General features: G+C 36.3%; 2 pseudogenes; both read left to right on the top strand.

Moving 5' to 3' along the window:
- Window positions 1–414: 414 nt before the first annotated feature.
- Window positions 415–1,293, top strand: LOC116564216 (annotated as a pseudogene).
- Window positions 1,294–9,809: 8,516 nt separating this feature from the next.
- Window positions 9,810–11,190, top strand: LOC116564325 (annotated as a pseudogene).
- Window positions 11,191–21,566: the final 10,376 nt, after the last annotated feature.

Genomic DNA, 21,566 nt, shown 5'->3' with positions numbered 1-21,566 from the left:
TCCTTTCTTATTTCCCATGATTTAAAAGATAAATACATAAAAATTCTTGTATCCTTGCTTCTCCCATGCTTGGTGCTTAAATAACAGAAAAATAAGAAAAAAATCTTATATCTTTTTGTTAATGAGCACATAACATATAAAGATATAATTTGTAACAATCACAACATAAAGTATAGTGAGACCTGTATAGGAGCGAAGATTTTTGTATGCTATTAACGTTAAATTGGTATCAATTCAAACTAGTTGTTACAAATTTATGATGTTGATTGTAACCTCTGTGGTAACCACTTAATTTTTTTTAACATACTGATAAGAAAATTAGAACAGTTTGAGGCTGCAGTAAGCCATGATCATGTGACTGCACTGCAACCTGGGCAACAGAGCAAGATCCTGTCTCTGAAAAAAAGTCAAGAAAATTAGAAGGGTATTAAATGGTACACTACAGAAAAAATCAGTGAAATACAAAAGAAGGCAGTAATGGAGGAAATGAGGAATAAAAAAGGTATAAAACATACAGGAGTGCCTGGAGAGCAGCAACAGCCCAGCCACCACCGCCATGTCCCTGCTGGCTGATTTTGATAAGGTCACAGAAGATGGGAGGAAGCTGAAAACAAGACCAGATGATGAAGAACTGAAAGAACTGTTCTTCGTGGGCTTTACAAACAAGCTATAATTGGAAACATTAATATTGAGTGACCAGAAATGCTAGAATTAAAAGACAAGGCCAAATGGGAAGCATAGAACCTCCAAAAGGATTGTCAAAGGAAGATACAATGAGTGCCTATATTTCTAAAACAGAAGAGTGGATAGAAAAATGTGAAATTTAGAACAAAATGTACGAGAAATTTTCCTTTTTGAAGCCTTCATAATGGTATCATGACCAAACATTTAGAGTTAACACTGTTAACTCTATGTATTGTGTATATTTTTGCTATTATTATGAATTATAATACTTAATTAGAAGTATGCTAAAACTGTGTAGTTAACTAAACTGTACTTGCTTAAACCAGGTGTCTTTTAAAGTTATTTTAGAAAAAAATTTTTTTTCTTTTCATAGATTTGGGGTACAAGTGCAGTTTTGTCACATGCACGTATCAGGTACTGGTGAAGTCTGGGCTTTCAGTGTCCCTATTACCCAGATAGTGTACAATTGTGCCCAAAAGGTAGTTTCTCATTCCTCACCCCCCTCGAACCCTCCCACCTTTCTAAGTCTCTGGTGTCTATTGTTCCACACTCCATGTTCATGTGTACACATTGTTTGGCTCCCACTTACAGGTGAGAACATGTGATATTCGACTTTCTTTAACTTAACAGCCTCCAGTTCCAACCATGTTGTTACAAAAGACATGATCTCATTCTTTTTTTTTTTAATGGCTCAGTAGTATTCCATGGTATACATATACCATATTTTCTTTGTCCAATCATCTGTGGATAGACACTTAGGTTGATTCCATATCTTTGCTATTGGGAATAATGCTATGATAAACATATGTGCAGGTGTCTTTTTGATATAATGATTTATTTTCCTTTAGGTAGATACCCAGTAGTGGGATTGCTAGATGGAATGATGGTTCTGCTTTTAGTTCTTTCAAAGTTTCCATATTATTTTCCATAGAATTTGTACTGGTTTGCATTCCCATCAGCAGTGTATGAGTTTCCCTTTTCTCTGCATCCTCACCAACATCCGTTGTTTTTTGACTTTTAGAAAAGTCTTGCTCGCTAGTATTTATACAAAGGTTAGGAATTTTTTTAAAAGACATGGAGAAAACAAAGAGCAAAGTGGCACTGATAGTACTTTTTTTTTTTTTTAAGACAGAGTCTTGATCTGTGGCTAGGCTGGAGTGCAGTGGTGCCATCTCAGCTCACTGCAACCTGCTTCCCGGGTTTAAGCGATTCTCCTACCTCAGCCTCCCAAGTGGCTGCAACTACAGGTGCACTATGTCCAGCCAATTTTTGTATTTTTAGTAGAGATGGGATTTCACCATGTTGGCCAGGATGGTCTCCATCTCTTGACCTCCTGATCCACCCTCTTCAGCCTCCCAAAGTGCTGGGACTACAGGAGTGAGCCACCAGGCCTGGCCAAGTAGTACTTTCTTATCAGTTATTAGTTTATGTAAATAAACTTTGCAAATCGAAAGGCAGAAAAATTAGCACAATGTGTTTTTTTAAATGATGCAACTATATGCTATCCACCAGAGACTAACTTTAGAGCCAAAGACACAAATAGTTTGAGTAAAAGGATGGTAAGTGGGTTAAATTATGTCTCCTTAAAAGATATGTTAAAGTCCTAATACCCAGCACCTGTGAATGCGACCTTATTTAGAAATAGGGTCTCTGCACACATAATGAAATTAAGATAAGGTTATTAGATGGGCCCTAAATCAATATGACTGGTGTGCTTATAAGAGCAGGAGAAGGCTGGGCATAGCAGCTCACATTTGTGATCGCAGCACTTTGGGAGGCCACAGCAGAAGGATCTCTTGAGGACAGGAGTTCAAGACCAGCCTGGGCAGCATAGTAAGACCTTGTCTCTACACACACACACACACACACACACACACACACACACACGCACACACACAAATTAGACAGGTGTGGTGGCATGTATCTGTACTCCCAACTGCTAGGGAGGGTCAGGTGGGAGGATTATTTGTGCCTGGGAGGTGGAGGTTTCAGTGAGCTATGATTGCATCACTGCACTCCAGCCTGGGCAACAGAGTGAGACCCTGTCTCTAAAAAAAACAAATAAAAACAAGATTTAAAAAAAAAAAAAAAGAGAGAGGGGAGGAGGAGAAGAGACACAGGAAAGAAAGACATGTGAAGAAGGAGGCAGAGATTGAAGTGATGCAGCTGTCAGCCAAGGAATTCCTGGGACTACCAGAAGCTGGAAGAGGAAAGAGAGGATCCTGCCATAGTTGCTTCAGAAACAGCATAATCTTGTCAACATCTCACTTTAGAACTGCTGGCATACAGAACCGTAAGAGATAAATTTGTGTTGTTTTAAGGCACCCCATTTTCAATATTTTGTTACAGTGGTCCTAGGAAACTAATACAGAGGGAAAAAGGATATTCCATGCAAATAGTAATCCAAAGAGAGTGGGAATGGCTATACTAACATCAGACAAACTGAACTTTAAGTCAAAAACTGCTACGAGAGAAAAAGAAGGTGATTATGTATTGATAAAAGGGTCAATTCATGAAGAAGATATAAAAATTATGCACATATTTGTACCAAACAAAATAACTCAAAAATATATGAGGCAAATATTGAGAGAATTGAAGACAGAAAAAGAAAATGCTACAATATTAGTTGGAAACTTCAATACCCTACTATCAGTAATGGTTAGAACATCTACACAGACTATCAGTAAGTAAATAAAAGATCTGAACAACCTAGACCAAGCTTGTCCAACTTGCAACCCAAAGTCTGCATCCGGCCCAAGATGGGTTTGAATGTGACGCAACACAAAATTGTAAACTTAAGACATTATGAGATTTTTTTTGTGATTTTTTTTTTTTTCAGCTCATCAGCTATGGTTAGTGTTAGTGTATTTTATGTATGGCTCAAGACAATTCTTTTTCCTACTGTGTACCAGGGAGGCCAAAAGATTGGACTCTCCTGATCTAGACCAACTAGACCTATATAAACCAGACCTGACAGATATAGATAAAACTCTCCACCCAACAACAGAATAAACAATCTTCTCAAGTGCACGTGGAACATTCTACATGAGAGATCATATTAGGCCACATAACAGTCTCAACAAATTCTTAAAAATTGAAATCCAAGGAAGTATATGCTCTGACCACGATGGGATGCAGCTAAAAATCAATAACAAAAGGAATTTTTTTTTATTCACAAATAACAAATTTGTGAAAATTCACAAATATGGGAAATTTGAAAACACTCTTAAACAATGAATAGATCAAAGGAGAAATCACAGGGAAGTTAGAGAAAACTTAGAGATGAATAAAAATGAAAAAACAGCCGGGCGCGGTGGCTCACACCTGTAATCCCAGCACTTTGGGAGACCGAGGCGGGTGGATCACGAGCTCAAGAGATCGAGACCATCCTGGTCAACATGGTGAAACCCCGTCTCTACTAAAAATACAAAAAATCAGCTGGGCATGGTGGCGCATGCCTGTAATCCCAGCTACTCAGGAGGCTGAGGCAGGAGAATTGCCTGAACCCAGGAGGTGGAGGTTGCAGTGAGCCGAGATCGCGCCATTGCACTCCAGCCTGGGCAACAAGAGCGAAACTCCGTCTCAAAAAAAAAAAAAAAAAAAAATGAAAACACAACATACCAGAACCAATGGGATGCAGCAAAAAAGCAGGGGTCAGAAGGAATGTCAAGCAACAAACATTCATATTTAAAAGGGCCATGGGGGCTCACACCTGTAATCCTAGCTCTTTGGGAGTTTGAGGCAGAAAGAAAGCTTGAGACTAGCCTGGGCAACATGGCGAAGCCCTGCCTCTACAAAAAATTAGCTGGGCATGGTGGCATGCACCTATAGTCCCAGCTACTTGGGAGGCTGAGGCAGGAGGATAGCTTGAACCCAGGACGTAGAGATTGCAGTCAGCCAAGATTGAGTCAAAAAAGAGAGTGAGAAAGAAACAGAGAGAGAGATTATATCAGCAATAAAAAAACAAAAACAAAAACAAAAAACCTCTCAACAAAGAAAACTCCAGGACAAGATGGCTTCTGCACTACTGAATTATACCAAACATTTAAAGAATTAACATCAATCCTTCTCAAAGTCTTCCTAAAGAAGACAAGAGAATACTTTCTACTTATTCTCTGAAACCAGCATTACCCTGACACCTAAGTCAAATAAAGAAACCACAGGAGAATATGCAATATACTTAGCATATATTAATATAGTTGCAAAACTCCTCAACAATATACTAGTAAATGAAATTCAACAACATATTTAAAGATTATACAGTGTGACCAAATGGGTTTTATACCAGGTATAGAATGCAAGGATGATTCAACACATGAAAATCAATCAATGTAACACATCACATTAAAAAAATGAAGGGAAAAACATGATATTACCATCTCAATAGATGCAGAAAAGCATTTGACCAAATTCAACACTCTTCCATGAGCAAAAACACCCAGAAAACTAAAAATAGAAAAGAACTTCCTTGGGCCGGGCGCGGTGGCTCAAGCCTGTAATCCCAGCACTTTGGGAGGCTGAGGCGGGTGGATCACGAGGTCAAGAGATCGAGACCATCCTGGTCAACATGGTGAAACCCCGTCTCTACTAAAAAAAAATACAAAACATTAGCTGGGCATGGTGGCACGTGCCTGTAATCCCAGCTACTCAGGAGGCCGAGGCAGGAGAATTGCCTGAACCCAGGAGGCGGAGATTGCAGTGAGCCGAGATCGCGCCATTGCACTCCAGCCTGGGTAACAAGAGCGAGACTCCGTCTCAAAAAAAAAAAAAAAAAAAAAAAGAAAAGAACTTCCTTAACAAAATAAAGGACATTTATGAATAACCCAAAGCTAATAGTGTACTCAATGGTGAAAGACTGAAAGCTTTTCTCCTAAGATCAGGGGAAGACAAGGATGTCCACTTTCACAGGTACTATTTAACATGTTACTGGAAGTTTTAGCCAGAGAAATTAGGCAAGAAAAATGTAAAAAGAATATAAATTTAAAAGAAAAAGTAAAACTATTCCTTTTTGCAGATGACCTGATCCTTTACATGGAAAATGAAAAAAAAATCACAGAAGAAATAATAGAGATAATAAATGAATTCATCCAAATTTCAGGTATAATATCAATACTTGAAATCAGTTGTTTGCTATAAACAAGCAGTAAACAATCTGAAAAAGATTTTAAGAATACAATGCTACTATAAGAATATCCAAAAGACTAAAAGATGTCATAATAAATTTAATCAAAGAAGTAAAAGACATCTACACTGAAACATTGATGAAAGAAATTAATGAGGAGCTAAATAAATAGAAGCACACCTTGTGTTGGTGGATTGGAAAACTAAAGACATTTCTACAGACATAACATAATTCATGTCAAAATTCCAATGGACTTTTCACAAAAATGTAAAAGCCAATCCTCAAATTTATATGGCGCTACAAGGGGCTCCATATGAAAAAGAGTAACAGGCCAGGCATGGTGGCTCAGGCCTGTAATATCAGCACTTTGGGAGGCCGAGGTGGGTGGGTCGCTTGAGGTCAGGTGTTTGAGACCAGCGTGGCCAACATGGTGAAACCCCGTCTCTACTAAAACACAAAAATTAGTCAGCCTGTGGCAGGTGCCTGTAATCCCAACTACTGGGAAGGCTGAGACAGGAGAATCACTTGAACCCAGGAGGCGGAGGTTGCAGTGAGCCAAGATCATGCCACCACACTTCAGCCTGGGCGATGAAGCAAGGCTCCATCTCAGAAAGAAAAAGAATAACAAAACTGGAAGTCTCTCACTTCCTGGTTAAAAATTTACTACAAATCTAAAGTAATCAAAACCATGTGATACTGACATAAGGATAACCTGTAGACCCACGGAGTATAACTGAGAGTCCATAAGTAAATCCATATATCTGTGGCCAATTGATTTTCAACAAGGATGCCAAGACCATTCAATGGGGAACGAATAGTCTCTTTAACAAATAGTACTGAGACAACTGAATATCACATGCAAAAGAATAAACAGGAACCCCCCACATCACAGCACACAGAAAAGTTAACTTAAAATGGATCAAAGACCTCTAATAAACTATAAAACTCTTAGAGGAAAACATAAGGGTAAATTTTCATGTCCTTGAACAATGGATTCTTAGATATGCTATCAAAAGTATGAGCAAGAGACAATAAAATAGATAAATTTGATTTTATCAAAATGAAAAACTTTGCACATCAAAGGCCATTATTAAATGAAAAGACAACCAATACGGTGGGAGAAAATACTTGCAAATCATATATCTGATAATAGTCTAGTGTCCAGAGGCCGGTGCAGTGGCTCATTTCTACAATCCCAGCACTTTGGGAGGCTGCAGCAGGTGGATCACAAGGTCAGGAATTCGAGATTAGCCTGGCCAGTAAGGTGAAAAGCTGTCTCTACTAAAAATTAGCCGGGCATGGTGACACACTCCTGTAATCCCAGCTACTTGGGAGGCTGAGGCAGAAGAATTTCTTGAACCCGAGTGGCGATGGTTGCAGTGAGCCAAGACTGCACCACTGCACTCCAGCCTAGGTGACAGAGCGAGACTGTGTATCAAAAAAAAAAAAAAAAAAGAGGCTAGTGTCCAGAATATATTTAAGGAACTTTAACAACTCAATAACAAAAAGACAATCCAGTTTTAAAATGAGCAAAGTTCTTGATAGACATTTCTCCAAAAAAGATTACACAAATTGTCAACAAACACATAAAAAATGTTCCACATCATTAATCATTAGAGAAATGCAAATCAAACCTACAATGAGATACCACTTAATACCCATTAGCGATAATAGTACTAATCATCATTGTCATCATTAGAAAATAACAAGTGTTGGTAAGATGTGGAGAAATTAGAACTCTCACAAATTGCTATTGGGAATGTAAAATGGTGCAGTCACTGTAGAAACAGATAGTGGTTTTTTTGTTTTGTTTTGTTTTGTTTTTTTCAAAAAGTTAAACATATAATTACCATATGACCAGCAATTCCACTCCTAAGTATATACCCAAAAGATTTGAAAACAGAAGGTCAAACAGATACTTTTACACAAATGTTCATAGCAACATTATTCACAATAGCCAAAGGATATTAATAGACATGGTCCAAATGTTAATTAATGGATGAATGAATAAACAAAATGTAGTACATACATATAATGGAATATTACTCAGCCATAAAAAAGATGAAGCACTGATACATGCTACAACATGCTTGAACTTGAAAACATTATGCTAAATGAAGAAGCCAAATAAAAAGATCCTGTATTACACAAACAGTCTAGAATAGGTAAATCCATAGAGACGTGTTGATTGGTGGTTTTCAGGAGCTGGTGGGAGGAGTGGGAAGTGACTGTTCAATAGACACAAGGTTTTTCCTGAGGTGATGAAAATGTTTTAGAACTAGACAGAGGTAGTGGTTGCACATTGTGAATGTTCTAAATGCCACTGAATTGTACACTTTAAACTGTTAATTTTATGTCAATTTCATATCTATTTTTTAAAATATATACATATATTCATTCATACACATATAGAAATAGAGAAAGCAATGTGGCAAATGTTAGTGGCTCATAAATCTAGGCAAAAGATGTATAAATGTTCATTGAACTATTATTTCAATTTCATGTAGAAGTCAATAAAATGTTGAGAAAAACTTATTCATATAGTAACTTACCTTTGGTATAAATCAAAAATTGACAAATCTACCATAAAGATGAGAGATTTTAAGAAACTCTCTTAATAATTAACAGGTAAAGTCGATTTTTAAAACTTAGTAAGGATAAGGAATATTTGAACAATTCTGTTTAATAGACATATACAGAACATTGTATTCAGCAACTGCAAAAACTGCAACCTTTCAAATACACATGTAGTATTTATGAAAATGGACCATGTAGTAGGAGATAAAGCAAATCTTGATAAATTTTGATGCATCAGTATTATATAGAACATATCATGACTATAATACTAGTCACAATCAATAAATTTTTAAAATATTCCAAAAGTTCTATAGTTAACAATTATTCATGGAATAAAGAAAAATATGATGGAAGTTTAAAAAATTGACCTAAATTACAGCAAAAATAGTACAGACCAAAACTTGTAGTATAGGAGAAAATATATAGCCAAATTTTAGAAAAAATAAGAAAAGGTAAAAACTAGTAAGACTTAATTTTATTTATTTTGTAGAGACAGGGGTCTTACTGTGTTGGCCAGGCTAATCTCAAACTCCTGGCCTCAAGCTATTCTCTCAACTCAGCCTCCAAAAATGCTCTTTTTCTAATGTTAAAATTAGGTCTGGCAATGAGCCACTGATCCGGCCTGACTTCTAACATTAGAAAAAGGTCAACAGCTGCATAGCCAAGACAATCCAAAGCAAAAAGAACAAAGCTGGAGGCATTACACTACCTGATTTCAAACTATACTACAAGGCTACAGTAACAAAAACAGCATGGTACTGGTACCAAAACAGATATATAGATCAACGGAACAGAACAGAGGCCTCAGAAGTAACACCACACATGTACAACCAACTGATCTTTGACAAACCTGACAAGAAGAAGCAATGGGGAAAGGATTCCCTATTTAATAAGTGGTGTTGGGAAAACTGGATCCCTTCCTTACACCTTATGCAAAAATTAACTCAAAATGGATTAAAAACTTAAATGTATGACCTAAACCATAAGAACCCTAAAAGAAAACCTAGGTAATACCATTCAGGACATAGACATGGGCAAGACTTCATGACTAAAATACCAAAAGCAATGGCAACAAAAGCCAAGATAGACAAACGGGATCTAATAAAACTAAATAGCTTCTGCACAACAAAAGAAACTATCATGAGAGTGAATAGGCAACCTACAGAATTAGAGAAAATTTTTGCAATCTATCCATCTGACAAAGGGCTAATATCCAGAATCTGCAAAGAACTTAAACAAATGTACAAGAAAAAAACCAACAGCCCCATCAAAAAGTGGCCAAAGGATCTGAACAGACACTTCTCAAAAGAAGACATTTATGCAGCCAACAAACATGAAAAAAAGCTCATCATCACTGGTCATTAGAGATATGCAAATCAGAACCACACTGAGATACCATCTTACACCAGTTAGCATGGTGATCATTAAAAAGTCAGGAAACTTCTTCTGCTGCCATTTTAAATCCAGCTCCATACAACACGCTGCCACCACTGCATGCCTGCATCCCTCTGCCAGCAGCTCTGCCACTATGGAAGACATGAAGGAGTACAGGAACACAGAGGACTTCACAGAGGGAGCCAAGGTCAATGTGAGCAAGAATCAGCGGGATGACGGTTGCAGACTGCACAATTAAAACAGATCCAGTCACTGGGGGATCAAGAGGATTTGGATTTGTGCTTTTTTTTTCCCCATTTATTTATTTTATTGCATTTTAGGTTTTGGGGTACATGTGAAGAACATGCAAGATTGTTACACAGGTACACACATGGCAGTGTGATTTGCTGCCTTCCTCCCCATCACCTACATCTGGCATCTCTCCCCTTGCTATCTCTCCCCATGGATTTGTGCTTTTTAAAGATGCTACTAGTGTTGATAAGGTTTTGGAACTGGAAGAACACAAACTTCATGGCAAACTGATAGATCCCAGAAGGGCCAAGGCTTTAAAAGGAAAAGAACCCCTCTAAAAAGGTTTTTGTGGGTCGATTGAGCTCAGATACTTCTGAAGAACAAATTAAAGAATATTTTGGAGACGTTGAAGAGATTGAAAACATTGAACTTCCCATGGATACAAAACAAATGAAAGAAGACGATTTTGTTTTATCGCATATACGGATGAAGAGCCAGTAAAAAAAATATTAGAAAGCAGATACCATCAAATTGGTTCTGGGAATTGTGAAATGAAAGTTGCACAACACAAAGAGGTATATAGGCAGCAACAACAACAACAAAAAGGTGGAAGAGGTGCTGCAGCTGGTGGTACAAGGTGGTACAAGGGGTCATGGCTGAGGTCAGGGCCAAAACTGGAACCAAGGATTTAGTATTATGATCAAGGATATGGAAATTACAATAGTACCTGCGCTGGTGATCAAAACTATAGTGGCTATGGCAGATATGATTATACTGGGTATAACTATGGGAACTATGGATATGGACAGGGATACACAGACTACAGTGGCCGACAGAGCACTTAAGGCAAGGCATTTCGAGTGGGTGGCAATCACCAAAACAATTACCAGCCATACTAAAGGATAACATTGGAGAAAACAGGGGGAGATGGTAAAGTAACCCATCTTGCAGGACAACATTCAAGATTGGTCTTCTGTTAATCTAAGATGAGTATTTTATAAAAGACTTTCTAGTGTACAAGACACAATTGTGTCCAACTGTATATAGCTGCCAGTTAGTTTTGTTTTTATTTTGTCCTTTGCTATCAGTGTTATGACTCAATGTGGATTTGTTTATATACATTTTATTTGTATGATTTCATGTTAAACTTCAAATAAATGCTTCCTTATGTGAAAAAAAAAGTCAGGAAACAACAGATGCTGGAGAGGGTGTGGAGAAATAGGAATGTTTTACACTGTTGGTGGGAGTGTAAATTAGTTCAATCATTGTAGAAGACTGTGTGCTGATTCCTCGAGGATCTAGAGCTAGAAATACCATTTGACCTAGCAATCCCATTATTGGTTATATACCCAAAGGATTATAAATCATTCTACTATAAGGACACATGCAGATGTATGTTTACTGCGGCACTCTTAGGCCCATCAATGATAGACTGGATAAAGAAAATGTGGCACATATACACCATGAATACTATGCAGCCATAAAAAAAGGGTGGTTCATGTCTTTTGCAGGGACATGGATGAAGCTGGAAACCATGATTCTCAGCAAACTAACACAAGAATAGAAAACCAAACACCACATGTTCTCACTCATTAGTGGGAGTTGAACAATGAGAACACATGGACATAGGGAGGGGAACATCACACACCAGGGCCTGTCAGGAGGTGGTGGGGAGTATCCTAGAGGAGGGATAGCGGTAGGAGAAATACCTAATGTGGATGAAAGGTTGATGTGTGCAGCAAACTACCATGGCACATGTATACCTATGTACCAAACCCGCATAATCTGCACATGTACCCCAGAACTGAAAGTAAAATAAATTAAAAAAAAAAGAAAAAGGGCAACCAAACAAGATATTAGACGTAAGAAAATAATAAAAACATAAAGAAATGGAAAACAATACACACCAAAGAGAATCAACAAAAGAAAAAGGTTGTTTTGAAACACCAATAAAATTGGCAAATCTTTGGCAAGACTGATCAATAAAAAGGGAGACATACATTAAAATATAGAAAATATTTAAAACTACAGAGGCAGCATAATTAAAAAGCTATCACAAGAATGTTAAGAAAATCTTTATGCCAATAGATTTGATAACTTGAGTGAAAAGGACAACTTCTTAGAAAACGGACTCCAGAAAAAAAGATAGAAAAAAAGAAATAAAAATAAGAAATCATGAAAGCTCTTACGACCAATATTGAAACTGCTGGCCAGGCACAGTGACTCACGCCTGTCATCGTATCGCTTTGAGGGGCTGAAGTGGGCAGATCACTTGACGTCAGTAGTTCGAGACCAGCCTGGCCAATAAGGTAAAACCCTATCTCAACTAAACATACAAAAATTAGTCAGGCATGGTGGCGGAGACCTATACTCCCAGATATTCAGGAGGTTGAGGCAGAGAAATCACTTGAACTTATAAGACGGAAGTTGCAGTGAGCCTATATGGAGCCTCTGCACTCCAGGCTGGGTGACAGAATGAGAATCTGTCTCAAAAAACAAAAGAAAAAGAAATTGTATCAGTACCTTAAATCTTTTCACAGGCATGTGCATGTGTATACACATGCACACACACACACACACACACACACACACACCCCCCATAGCAGGCCCAAATGGTTTTCCCAATAAGTTCTACTGGAAAGACTTAATTTCAATTTTAATCAAACTTTTCCAGAGAACAGAAAGAAAGAGAGCAACTCCCAGTTAATTTACAACGATAGCACAATTTCCATTCAAAAGCCAAGGAAAATTATTACAAGAAAAAAATTTTCACATTAATCTCACTCATGAGCATAGATGCAACAATCTACCAAAATATTAGCAATCCAAATATAGCTTCTAGATTCTAGAATCTTTTTGCAAAAGCCATTCATCATAAACAAGCCGGCTCCCCAACCAAAACAGCCTTGTTTGTAGTTGCTTGCTGATTTCCACATGTAAATGCTATAAACTTGCCCGCTTTCAAGGTACCAATGTGACTTCACTGAATGCAGAGTTGGGGAGAGATGCTAACACTTAGCTCTCACATATCACTATTGTGCACGACAGAGGTACCACCAAATACCAACGGAAAAAGGTAATGAGGCTGGGATAATTAGCTATCATTTTGTAGTAAAATAAGGTGTCTACCTCATGCTACAAACAAAAATCAGTTGAAGATGAACTATGAACTTAACTGCAAATTTTAAACATTTTTAGGAAATAATATAGGCGAGCATCTTTAGGACCTTGAGACAAGAAATTATTTTTACGATAAGACATAAAATCACTGACAATAAGGAAAAATATTTTATTACATTAAAATTATGAAATTCTGTCCATTAGAGAGACTCACCATTAAGAGAGTGAAAAACGGCCGGGCGCGGTGGCTCAAGCCTGTAATCCCAGCACTTTGGGAGGCCGAGGCGGGCGGATCACGAGGTCAAGAGATCGAGACCATCCTGGTCAACACGGTGAAACCCCGTCTCTACTAAAAATACAAAAAATTAGCTGGGCATGGTGGTGCGTGCCTGTAATCCCAGCTACTCAGGAAGCTGAGGCAGGAGAATTGCCTGAACCCAGGAGGCGGAGGTTGCGGTGAGCCGAGATCGCGCCCTTGCACTCCACCCTCTGGAAAAAAAGATCGAAACTCCGCCCCAAAAAAAAAAAAAAAAAAAAGGAGTGAAAAACACCACTAAATGAAGTAATGAAAATTTTCACGAAAATAATTCTTCCCCACACAGATACAACTGAATATCATTTTCTTTTGCCTCTTTGGGACTCCTGCCCTAACTCACTCTCCCATTCTGTAGCTTAAATCTCTTCTCTGCTGTAATTTTCTTGAAACACTCCCTTTCTTTCTTGTTCACAGTCCAGCCTATTGAAAGATTAATATACAGTTACTTTTGCCACTTAGTCACTTTACGACTCATTTCTTAGTTGAACATATACTTCTCATTTTCACTGCACTCTGATTTCTCAGTTGACACAGTTCTCTCTAAGGTGACCCCTGGTCTCCATGAGATGAAATTCAGTGAATGCTTTTCAGTCTTTATCTGACTTGTCACTCTCTAGAAGCATTCCATAATGTTGACTATCCCTTTCTTAAAATCAGTTCCCCCTTTGCTTCTGCAACTGTACTCACACCCTATTCTTCACTCCCTCTGAATATTCTCTGTAGGTTTCTCCATTCTTTTTGGCTCTTCCTACCACCAGATTAACTACTTTGAAATATATACATGTATGTGTGTACATATATACATGTATGTATATGCATAATATATGCTTACTTTTTAAAGTTCTAGAACATTTAGAAAAATATAAAGAACAGAATTAAAAGTATCAGTAATCCTAATACCCAAAGACAAGCATTATTATTAACAATATTTTAAGTGATATACATTTCTAGAATTTTTCTAGGAATATATATTTGTTTTCATAAAATGGTAACTACTATACATAATGGTGCTTTTATCACTTAATATAACGTATACTCTCTCATATCAATATAGATTAATACTGTTACTTTATTAACAATAGCTAATACTGAGCTTTGCTGAAGTCACTGCCAAACTCTCGCTCTATATATGTTTGTCACTGATATTAAAAACTAATAAGATAAAGACTATATTATTTCCATTTTACAGATGGAAAAAAATAAGGCTTTGGTAATTTAATAGTTCATGGTGTAATGGTGAGTAGCACTAGGAAGAGCTACCCAAGACTTCAACCCAAGCTAACTCCAGAGTTGTACCTCTTTTCACTGTCTATAGAGCTTTATCAATCAGGTTAATTTTACTTGTAAGTAATGGTGATGCTCAACTAAAAGAAACATTAATAACTAAAAAGTCTGGCATTAGACAATTTCAAAATTGGTCATCACCACTCAAGAGTGAAGGCTTTCGGTGGTTTCTCTGTGACTCACATGGCTTTCTCTCACAGCCTCAGATAGCTACATAGCGCTCCAAGCATTACATTCTTACATCTTCACACAAAATATCCAAAGAAGGTAAAAATAAACAGTTTTCTCTATATACATCTCTTAATACATTGTGTACTTCCAAAAAATTCCACGAATAACTACTCTGATGTCTCACTGACAGGAAATAGGCCATCTGTCAACTCCTAAACCAAATACATAGGTGTAAGGTTACCATCATCAATCACAATTCACTACCTGAACTGTACCATCTTCCTTGATTATCTTGCCATTCAATATCATTAAAAAATGGCAATTCTGTTAGAAGGGAGAAAAGGAAAATGACTGTTAGGGTAGCAGCCAACATGCTGCCAACAGTCATTTTAAATTCTGTTTGTACTATGATTTAATTAAGCAATCTCATGTTAAAGGATATTTAAGTTGTTGCTAATTTTACACTGTTATAAAGAAAGCTGCAATGAACATATTTTAGATTTTTTAAAACTTTAAAATTTTTCCCCAAGATAAATTCCTAGAAAATTTTTATATCGAAGCTAATTTTTAAGGTTTTAAAAAATATATATTACCAAGTTGCAATCCAAACTGTATATGCAAATGAAAGCTCTCAAAAACAATATAAGAGCATCCATTTCTTCACACTTTCAAGAATGTTAATTGGTTTTACTACTGCTTTAAATATTTGAAAATATAAGTAAAAATTATATAACTGACTTCTTTTAAGGCTTAATTTTTGAATTACAAAAGCAAAAATTGCTTATTGACAAAAATGTAATAGTCCAAATATGTGAATAAAGGAAAACGCAAACATCCTTTCCCTCTCCCACTGCCCTCACTCTCACTCCCTAGAAGCTAACAATTTTTAACCAGTTAACAATTTATTAACTCCACAATTGCCAGAACTTTTTCTATCTTGTTCTTTTCTGGATCACTAGAGTTAACGGCCCGGTTTTTGACATATACTACATTTAACAAATGTTTGTAAAAATAATATCATACCTTCCATTATTTTCTAGAACTTGACCTTTTTTACCCAATAGCATACTGTCAATACCTTTCTGTTCTTTAAATATATATGTGTGTATATATATATATGCTTACTTTTTTTAAAATATAAGAAGAGTGTTCCACCGTATAGATGTAACACAGCTTATCAAACCCCCTACTTAGAACATCCCATATTTTTACTATTATAAGCACCATTCAAATGAGTATCATTGGAAGTATATCTTTGTTTTGTAGTGAAAATATTTCTGGGAAACTTTCCATGCAAATATTTAAAATATTTCCCATAACATATTCAAGGTCAAAAGATATGTGCCAAATTGCTTTTCAAATGATTCCACCAATTTACATTTTTAACATTTGTTTCCCTATTCTCAAGCCAGCTTTTGATATCATAAATATTTTTACCTTTTGCTAATCTGAGATATAAATTTTTTCTCATTATTTTAAACATAGTCATTTAGGCAGTAGTTTAACATTTTCTCATATTATTGACCATTTGTATTTCATCTGTAAATTTCTCCTTTACATTCCTTACCTATTTTTCTATTAGATTTGTTTGCCCTTTTATTATTTATCTTAGGGAATTATTAATATAGTTACCATTTGTCTACTATATATTTTGAAATATTTTCTCCCCAGTTTATTATTTGTTCAGTAATTGTGGTATTTTTACCATACACAAATTTTACATATAAATCTATCTTTTTTTGGTGGAGTACCATAGTGACTTAACTGTTGTAACTTTATAATATAATGTTTTGTGGGGAAGCCCCTCACCAAAACTCTTCAAAAATATCTTCACTTTTTACATTTCCAATTTAATTCACCAACGTTCCCTGAAATTTGCTTCTCTTCTTATTCAAACTTTTGTGACTGGCCTCCCCCATCAAATCCTCCAATTCAAACATGTTTGAATCACCTTTAATTCTTTCCTCTAGCTAGCTAGGAGTCTATCTCTTTAAGATTCCTCACATCTTTCCCCTCTTCACTGTCCCCCAGTCACCACTTTGCAAGCCTCAACACTTCTAACTGAGTTACTGCAATAACTTCCTAACAGGTCTCCTAGTCTCCAGTTCTACCCTTCTCCAATCCATTTTTCACACTGTGATCAGAGATACTCTTCTTGAAAGAAGATCTTACCATGCTTGAAATTCCTTGGGGTGAAGTTTGAACCCTTTAATTTATCATAACGATGTCCACCTATCACTTTGGTCTCCTTCTCTGACTCCTCTCCTATAATTTCTTGCGGATTGTCTTCCTTTTTGCTTATGACTCTTCCCCCTGTCTAGAAACCTCTCCTTTACTCTCCCATCAGTTATCTCTTACGCCCCTAAAAACTCACCTCAAGCTTCACTTTCTGCAGAAACATCCATTTGTACTCTCACAGCATCTAGTGCATAGCACTGTCATATACTTATCAAACCACTCTAACATAAATGTCCATGGCAAGTTTATTCATAGTAACCCCTAACAAATCTAAATGTCCATCAATAATAAAATTGGTAAATAAATGTAGTTTGTTTATATATTGGAATGTTAAACATCAATCAATAAGTAACAAACTACTGATACATAAAATAACAGAAATTAATCTTACAGATATAATGCTGAGTGAAGAGAAGAATACATAATATACCATTCCCCCAGTCATACTGGAAAACTTAATAGGATTACATCAAACCAAAAAGCTGCTGCACAGCAAAAGAACTAAACAAAAGAGTAAAAAGATAACCCTAAAGAGTGGGAGAAAATATTTGCAAACAACATATCTGATAAGGGGTTAACATTCAAAATATATAATGAACTCAAATAAGTCAATAGTGAGAAAACAACCTGATTTTAAAATGAGCAAAGAACCTGAATAGATATTTCTCAAAAGAAGACATACAAATGGCCAACAGGTATATGAAAAAATAATTAACCCACTCTTCATCAGAAAAATGCAAATTAAAACTACACTGAGGTAGGGTACACAGACTTACACCTGTAATCCCAACACTTTGGGAGGCCAAGGCAGGCAGATCACATGAGGTCAGGAGTTCGAGACCAGCCTGGCCAACATGATGAAATCCCATTTCTACTAAAAATACGCAACTTAGCCAGGCATGGTGGTGCGTGCCTGTAATCCCAGCTATACAGGAGGCCAAGGAAGGAGAATCACTTAAACCTAGGAGGTCGCAGTGAGCAGAGATTGCACCACTGCACTCCACCCTGAACAACAAATCAAGACCCAGTCTCACACAAAAAAAAACTACATTGAGATATTAATATTACCTCACCCTTGTTAGAATAGCTATTATGAAAAAAGAGAAAACATAGGAAGTCTTGATAGGGATATGGAGAAAAGGAAACACCTGTGCCCTGTTTGTGGGAAAATAAATTAGTATAGTTATTATGGAAAACAGTATAGCAGTTCCTCAAAAAATTAAAATATAAGTATCGTATGATCCAGCCCAATCATGCGTATATATACAAAGGAAATGCAATCAGTATGTCAAAGAGATACTGGTACTCCCATGTTCATTTCAGCATTATTCACAATAGCCAAGATATGAGATCAAACTAAGGAGCTGGGCATGGTGGTTCATGCCTGTCATCCCAGCATTTTGAGAGGATGACTCGGGCAGATCACTTGAGGTCAGAAGTTCAAGACAAGCATGGCCAACATGGCAAAACCTCATCTCTACCAAAGATACAAAAATTAGCTGGGCATGGTGGCCTGCACCTATAATCCCAGCTAGTCAGGAGGCTGAGGTGGGAGAATTGCTTGAACCTGGGAGGCAGAGGGTACAGTGAGCCAAGATCACGCCTCTGTACTCTAGCTTGGGCAACAAACTGAGACTCCATGCCAATTGAAAAAAAAAAAAAAAACTCAATCAATCTAAGTGTCCCTCAAAGGATAAATGGTTAAAGAAACTCAGCCTAAAAAAAAGAATCAAATCTTGTCATTTGCAGTAACATGGATGAACCTAGAGAGTGTTATCATTATGTTAGGTGAAATAAACAAGGTGCAGAAAGACAATTATTGCATGGTCTCACTTATATATAGAATCTAAGAGTCTGAACTCAGCAGAGATTAGAATGGTAGTAACTAAGGAGTGAGGGTTGAAGGTTGGGATTGGGAAAATGTTGATGAAAGGATACAAAATTTCAGTTAGGAGGAACAGGTTCAAGAGATCTACTGTGGAACATGGTGACTGTATTTAATAACATATTGTATACTTGAGGATTGCTAAGAGAGTAGGTTTTAAGTTCTTATCACGCAAAAAAGATAACTAAAATCTAATAATTCTATTAAAAATGGGCAAAAGATTTGAATAGACATTTATCAAGAGATACACAAATGGTAAACAGGCATTTGTAAACGTGCTCAACTTCATTGATCATCAGAGGAATGCAAATCAAAACTACAATGAAAAGCACCATAGGAAAGGTTTAAAAAAATACAATGAGATATCATCTCACCCTATTTGAAATAGATTTTATCCAAGTCAGACAATAACAAATGCTGGAGAGGTTGTGGAGAAAAAGGAACCTTCACACACTGTTGGTAGGAATGTAAATCAATACAACTACTATGTAGAACAGTTAAACAGTTCCTCAAATACTGAAAAGAGAGCTACCACGTAATCCAGCAATCCCACAGCTGGGTATACGCCCCAAAGAAAGGAAGTCAGTATATTTCTTCACTCCCATGTTCGTTGCAGCTCTGTTCACAATATACAAGATTTGGAAGTAACCCACATGTCCATTAACAGATGAATGGATAAAGAAAATGTGCTAACTATACACAATGGAGTACTTATTCGGTCATAAAAAAGAATAAGATCCTGTGATGTGCAACTACATGGATGGAACTGGAGGTCATTATGTTAAATGAAATAAGCCAGGCACAGAAAGACAAACATCACATATTCTTACTTACGTGTGGGACCTAAAAATAAAAACAACTGAACTCATGGAGCTGAAGAATACAAGGCTGGTTACCAGAGAGGGTAGTGAAGTGTGGTGGGGAGGTGGGTATGGTTAATGAGTACAAAAAAAGTAGAAAGAATGAACAAGACCTAATATTTGATAAAACAACATAAGGACTATAATCAAAATTATTTAATTGTACACTTAAAAATAACTAAATGACTATTATTGGATTGTTTGAAACACAAAGGATAGATGCTTTAGGGATGGATATCCTATTTTCCATGATGTGATTATTACACATTGCCTATATCAAACATCTCATATACCACATGTATATACATTTACTATGTACCCCCCAAAATGTTTTTAATTACATATTTTAAAAAGATAACTGTGAAATAATGCATATGTTAATAAGGTTGATTTAGCCACTCCACAATGTATACATGTTTCAAAACACAATACCATAAATATATATAATTTATGATAAATATATATATTTTTTGTTTTATATCATATATATAATTTTTGTCAATTAAAAGTAAATAAATAAGAATAAAAAATGTAAATGGTCCAAACACACCAAATTAAAAGATAGAAGTTATCAGATTGAATAAAAAAGCAAGGCAATGATATACCTATAAGAAATGTACCTTAAATATGAAAAACACCAATAGGTTAAGTTTAAAAATGAAAAAAAAAAAAAAAAAAACATGTTAACCATAAAAAAAGAAAAAATAAATGGCTATATTAATGACCAACAAACTAGATTTCAGAACAAAGATTGTTACTAGAGAGTTTACAAGATCATTTTATAATGATAAAGGGGTCAATTAATCAAAAGGATATGACATTCTAAAAACATTATTCACCTAATTAATATAAGAGCTTCAAAATATATGAGACCAAGATTAATAGAACTAGAAGGATAAATAGAAAATTCACAACTCTAATAAAACATTTCAATACCCTCTCTCAATAATTCATAGACCAAGTCAGCAGCAAATCAGTAGTGATACAGGTTTTCCAAACATTATCAACCAAGATGACCTACATGACATGTATAGACAGGTCCACTAAACAACAGCAGAATACACATTATGTTCAAGTGCACAAGGGATATTTTATCAAGATAAACTATATTTTGTGCCACAAAACAAGTCACAATAAACATAATGGGATTTAAGTCATACAGAAAGCAAATTAAACCCAAAATAAGCAAAAGAAAGGAATTAATAAATATCAGAGAAGAAATCAAAGAAATAAAATCAAAAACAGAAAAAACAGAGACACAATCAATGAAACTAAAAGCTAATCAAGAAAGGTGGCTCATGCCTATAATCCAAGCATTTGGGGCAGCCAAGGCAGAAGGATCCCTTGAGCCCAGAAGTTCAACACCAATATGGGCAACATAGCAAGAGCCTGTCTCTAATAAAAATTTTAAAAATTAGCTGGATGGAATGGTCCACACCTGTGTTCTTAGCTACTTGGGAGGCTGAGGTGGGAGAATCACTTAAGCCCCAGAGGCTGAGGCTGCAGTGAGTTGTGATCACACCACTGTACTCCAGGCTGGGTGACAGAGCGAGACTCTGTCTCAGAAAAAAAAAAAAAAAAAATTAAAGAAAAAGGAAGCTAAAAACTGGTACCATGAAAAGATTAATAAAATTCATAAATTTCTAAATTGATCAGGAAAAAGGAGTGAGGACACAAATTACC

This window comes from Sapajus apella, unplaced genomic scaffold (genome assembly GCF_009761245.1).
Source record: "Sapajus apella isolate SASKATOON/1434 unplaced genomic scaffold, GSC_monkey_1.0 scaffold37, whole genome shotgun sequence".
Taxonomy (NCBI): Eukaryota; Metazoa; Chordata; class Mammalia; order Primates; family Cebidae; genus Sapajus; species Sapajus apella.
Note: the sequence above shows the minus strand (reverse complement) of the source record. Positions and strands in the feature narration are given on the sequence as shown.